The following is a 6,398-nucleotide window of genomic DNA, read 5'->3' as shown; positions in this document are numbered from 1 at the left end:
TTAATTTGGTGAAATATTTCATAATAAAAGGTAAAATATACTATTGACTAATATTACTAAATAATAAATCTAAGTTGTAATCAATATATTAATTCATCAGTAAATTAAAGTTGGTATTGGAAAGGCTAACAGCCACTTCACTCCTCAAACCTTTCCAAAAAAGAATACCTGACACCAAACACTACAGTAAATCCTTCTGTTCCACGTTCATTCCACCCAAATTCCCTAGTGTATTCCTACCGTCACCAGTCTTGACTAACATTTTCCCCTTTAATACACTCAATATCAGGCTTGATTGCATGGAAATTTATAATGGAATGAAAGGAGAATGCAATGTATTTTCCGCAAAACTTTTATTTGCTACTTCTAATTTCAACAGACTGGCATCTTAAGGTATCCAAGGATTATGACTTTGCATTGAAACTAGTTGTTGCAACAGTGAAGTTTTGTGGAAAATACATAGTAAACTTTTATTCTCGCCTCTATTACAGTGCAAAAGTTTACACCATTTCTACTTGCTAAGACAAAATATAAATAATTCATCATCGTTCCTATAATATTTGGTAAGCGAGTGAAAATACTTGGCAAATTGTCTCAGTAGCGGCAGAGCAACCTTGAGTAATAAGATTTTAGCGATATTTTCTCCTTTTGACAGCATGCGGACATTTTATCAGGTGGTTTTTCTGCAATAGGCCCAATGAGAAATGATGAGGGAAGCTTGACATGTTCCAGGCTAGGAGTGGCCTCCTTAAGCGCATCTGCAGTGAAAGGAAATTCAAATTAGCACATTTTTTAAGACAGACAAAATTAAGGAATTTGTTGCCAATTTCACTGAGCTCCAATGCACCGGGATGGATTCTTTGTTTTCCTTATAAGGATGCATGCGTTTCGTTTATTTAAAATCAATTTCGAATCACATGCCAAGCGAGGGGTTGACCAGAAGGTTATCAGATGATAAACTGTGGAGCGTCTAGAATGAAGAATTTCACGTCGCACATCGAAATTTCAATGTGTGGGCACACAAGAATTGGAAGCTACCGTGGCCGTGTTTGCAACTTCAGTATTGCCGAGGATGGACAATATTTGCAATTTTAGGGGAGGTGGCCGAAAGCAGAGGTCATTATCGACAATAGGGGTGGACGAGAAAGCTGATGTCGGCGGTAGTCCACTCTTAACGAAAGGCGCCTCGGGGTCCGCAGTTAAATGTCCCAAACGACTGACTCACGCAAAGTGCTCTTCACGAAGCACCTTCATCGGAGGGACCGAGACACCACTGAAAAATACCTGTCACCTCAAGGATTCAAACTAGGACCCTCTGGGTGGGAAGCCAGTACGTTACCCACCGCACCATCCCGATCCCCAATGATGACAATTATGGGACCATCATTAATACATCCCCAGGACCGTAACCAAAGACAATCGAGCCAAGCTGAAGATCGGATATAGCGCGTACTTGAACCCCTCGCACACCGTATGTGTATACGGACGCCAGCAAGAGAAAGCACATCTCAAAATAATTTTTGAAGGCCGACTACATACGCACCGTCAATTTTGGAAAGTGGGCCTAAGATCTAGATAATCGAAACCTAACAATTAGAAACTTGATACACTGAACCCGTTTATGAAGAAGCCTAATCTACCACTGTATGTTTGCACATGGGCTTGTATGAAATCGCCACTCACCATTGATACAGAGCTGCCCCTGACTCCGACCGCTTTGTCTTCTCCAGAGTTCCTCGACGATATGTCCTCGCGGGTTGGACGAACTCCGGGATAGCTACGAGTCTCTCCGCTTCCATCGGCTGGCTCTTCCCGGCTCTCAAAGCGAACTGGCGAGACCAAATGCCCGTCGGCAAGTAAGGGGGGGACTTTGGGGGGAAGGCGGGGGGAGGCTAGGGGTATTATTGAGTGGTTTACTTCGCACAAGAGAGAGTGAATTCGAATTGGGGCCTTGGAAAAGGAGGCGGAGGGAATTGTTAGCCCATTTCAATTCCGAAAGTGCGTATTTTGCGTATCTTCGTGGGGCTTTGCATTGGAGCGAACTGGAGTCCAGCAGTTAACCGCTCCCTTCCTCACCGAAAGCTTGAGTGCCGAGTGTACGTACACCTGCCTCCAAGACCACCAGCCGGCAATGCAATTGTGTACCCTTTCAGAAATGCGCGCGCATCATTAAACGAGCCATCGTTTGACCATTCAGTGAATCCAGACTTGGGTCTCATTCTTGGTCCATGAATAATAAATACATGCCGTAACACTTATGTAAGTAAATGATTTGAGCCCAATGATGATGCTAACGCCTTGCGACCCGGAAAGTAATTTGCAAGTTCCAATTAAATTGGCGATAAATAGCTGTAAGGAAAATTTCATCTGAGACTCCTTGACTGGGAAAATACCCGTAAATGTGTTGGCAAATACTATTCCTCAGTAGGTAGTATGTACCTGAATATTACCTAAGTTTTCTTTGAGTTTATTATATAAGCGCATGCGTGAACTTGTGCATAACTGGGAGGGTGGGTTGGATGGAGGGTCGGAGGAGAGGGGGAAGGAGGGTTGAGGCACAGGTGATGGAGCATTGTCAATCCCACCTCGGAAGTACGATGAGTCAACTGCGTCCCATCCGACGGACTGTGCAGTTCACTGGGATATCCTTGGGTAGCATTCAATTCCTCTTCCGCGGTGACTCTAGAATCTCTTTGGTTGGTCTCAATCCCCCTACCATCATGCGGGTAGGGGGATTGAGAATTCTCCCCCCTGTCGTATGAGGCGATTAAAAAGGCGGGGAGACATACCCAAAAACTAACCCCTAGTAAAAAAAGGGATACTTCCAAACAGTCTAATGGGGATTGAGAATTCTCCCCCCTGTCGTATGAGGCGATTAAAAAGGCGGGGAGACATACCCGAAAACTAACCCCTAGTAAAAAAAAAGGATACTTCCAAACAGTCTAATGGATTTTCTGTCTGCGTACGGCCATACCATCCGGCCTGCATCCACATGGGTGTTTGCTGCGCCTGGAGACCCGCAAGTGAGAGAAGGGGATCCCCGAGGGTGAGCGCTCTGGTTCCCAACCCGGTTTTGGAAATCCGGTATGGACCAGGGAGTAATATTCCTCTTCGGCCCTGGATTTCGTGAAAACGGGTGTCCGGGGCCTATCCACTCCCACTCAATTGGCATTCGTCTCGTAAATATATTTTGAAAGAAGATTGGAAGTGGGACCTCTTTTTTCCGAAATTCTTTCACTTAGTCCTCCAAAGCCATCGCTTCAAAAACTGATAATAACGTTTCTGAACATTTCAATGCATTATACGACGAACGGAATGAAAAAAATCGTACTTTGCCCATTACAATTCAATCAAAATCAGAATTCACTGTGTATCATACGAGTACAAGTGAGAGCATACTAGTCTGAATGTGAGAGCATAGAGACCATCTCACATGCCCTTAGTCTACCGATTAGAATATATGGAAACTATTAATACTTAATAATAATTAATAGTGTTAAGGTTACCACCTCTCGAATATCCCTACAGGTTTATCATCTTTTAATCAATCGAGGAAGTCTACATTTATTCTGCGGTGGAGGGAATAATTTGTTCATCATTAAAGTCGTGATTTTTAACCCAAGAGGCGCCCAGCCATCTCGAAGACTGTCGGCGCACACTTTTCAGCCTGGGAGCAAGAATTACGCAAACCTGAATGCTAGTATTGACGAAGAAATGGCACTGCGGTCGGAAAATGTTATTATGATCCCTTATTGATCGTGGAAAAAATTACATCTGAAATCAATTTATTCTACACTTGATCTCTCTAATTTTCCACATCACTACTAAAGAGATGTCCTTTCAATTTATGCAAGAGATTCAATCTATTCTTTAACATTCGCTCCGTGAGTGATTTCCAGTCTAGCTGCTCTGATATTTTGGATACGCTACTAAGGCTACCATAACAGCGTTTTACATACCTAGCTCCTCTACACTGCACGCGATCCAATTTGGCAATTGATCCAACTTCGTGAGGATCCCATACTTGCAGCATTTTCTAAATGAGGCCGAACTAGCGAAAGATAACGTTTCTCTTTGACCTTTTCATCACATTGGCCTAGAACTCTTCTAATGAATCCTAATTTTTTGCTAGCTTGTCCACATATCCCCGTATGTGTTTCACCCAGGAGAGGTTGTGAGTGCGGGTAACGCCTAGGTATTTAATCGATTATACGCATTCTATTTCTTTGATTTATGACTACGCACTTGCGAGGTGAGATGGAAGGATAGTAGGGATTACTGGAATAATAATTTTAGAGTAATTTACAGCGGAGGGGACGAGAGCCGAAGAAGTTTGACGGGAGGGTTGCTCTTCCGCAGAAGGGCCTGACTGGGTGGAGTTGCGAAAACTCTCCACGCCAATGGGGCCGCACGGATTAGTCGGAATGCAACATGCGGCGGAGTGATCTAGAGGCCGCCCTGAGTCCGATACTTTGATGGGGGAGAGGTGCCATTCCAGACACCGGAGGATTGGAAGGTTGTCTCGCGCAGTAGCGGGGAAAAGTTAACGCTGCGGCGAGGGAGGGGAGATGAGAAGGCAAACCTCATCCCCGTCTCCAACAGGTATAAGGTGCTATCGGATGATAGCCCAGCGGTATCTGCAGTCCCTACCTCCGCCCCTGTGAGAGCATCACCCAGAAGGAACCGTCAGAGTGGGAAGGGGGGGATTTTAGTCATAGGCAGCAGTAACGTCAGATGTGTGATGGTCCCATTGCGGGAGAGGGAAGACCAGTATGGTATGAGCCAGCGCCTGACGATATGGTGCATTCCTAGAGGCGGCGTTCTCCAGGTGACGACTTCGGTTGGAGCGGCAGCTGCGCGCACGAAGTGTTCCAGGCTGCGGGTCGTGGCTCATGTTGGTGTCAACGATGCCGTCGACCGTGGATATGAAGAGATTCTGAATTCCTTCAGGGAATTGAACTCGGAAGTGAAGCGGGTGGGTGGTGTCGAGTGGGTTGATGTGACGCTCTCGATCTGCAGCCTTGTCCCGAGGATTGATCGTGGGCCTCCAGTTTGGAGCGGAGTGGAAGGCATCAATCAGAGGCTGCGTGCTTTCTGCAGGCCTATCGGGGAGTCCTTCGTCGACCTTCAGCCGGCGATCTAATCGTGTAGGAAACCCCTGAACCGTTCTGGTGTTCGCTATACGTCTGAAGCCGCCAAGTGTATATCGGGTAGGATATTCGAGCACTGCAGGGATTATTAAGATTAAAGTGTAGTTCAAATAGCGGGTCTCTAAAGTCTTTGTTGCCAAATTATATAGCTGTAAATGAAGTGAGGTTCAGTGCCAGCAATAGTTTATTTAAGAAGAATCAGATAGCATCCCGACGGAAAATTTTGCAAGGGATTCAATATTAATAAGAATACGATCCTCGATAAAAATTCAAAAAAACGTAATGCCAAGGAAACATTATCTGTATAGGTAGATAAATTGCCGAAGTTTAAAAAACAAAGTCACTCAATATCATACCGTTGGAGGTGGTTCATACGTAGTATTGCCTAGAAAAATACTCGATATTATGCTGCCAATCCAAGAATAAACATTTAATTATGACGAATAGAAAGCCCAAAGAAATGAGAATAGTTATTGATGATCGGTATGAAACAGCATTAGGGGATAGTATAACTTGGATATACGATCATCTTAACAATTATGGTGGGCGTCTTTTCAGTAAATAGGCACCACCCAGATTACTTTACACATATCCTTGAAGAGAGAGGAAATTTTGGATGGACGAAGAATTAACAGCGATTAATTAATTTGCCTCCACAAACAAAATACAACCTAATAACATTAAAATAAACCCTTCGTCCATTCTGCATTCTTACTTTCTCCATTCCATCCAACATGCCTCTCCTATTTGTGGTCCTTATTCACTTGCCTGACATCCTCCTCACTTCCATTAGTCTTTAACATCCCATTGCCAATCAAAATACCCAGCAACCACCTTCCCTCCTTTGGAATTCTGCCAAAAATCCCTTCTCCATGTCTAGCACTTACTCACTCCCTTTCCTTTCTGTCCATCCCACCTTTTTCTTCCCTTTTCAGATACATAATTCTAAAGCATCTATACTATGCCAACCACATGGCCGTACTTAAATATTGGTACTGTATTTTTAAATTTTCTGCACTGCACATGGCCTGGCTGGGTAGGCATGCTGTAAAAATTTGATACGTCTAACATGGTTGGTAAAGACAAATAATATAATGCTACAGACACATAAATTTATGCTATTCAGAAGCATTTGCTCATTTAAAAAATTCAACAACTTGAGATGCCAATGCCTTGAGATAATTTACCTGTCTCAAACTCTTCCAGCTCATAAACAAGAATACCATCGGTAATTTGGCAGTTAAACTA

Source organism: Hetaerina americana, unplaced genomic scaffold (assembly GCF_022747635.1).
Source record: "Hetaerina americana unplaced genomic scaffold, ioHetAmer1.1.p SCAF_2, whole genome shotgun sequence".
Lineage (NCBI taxonomy): Eukaryota > Metazoa > Arthropoda > Insecta > Odonata > Calopterygidae > Hetaerina > Hetaerina americana.
This window is presented reverse-complemented; position numbering follows the sequence as displayed.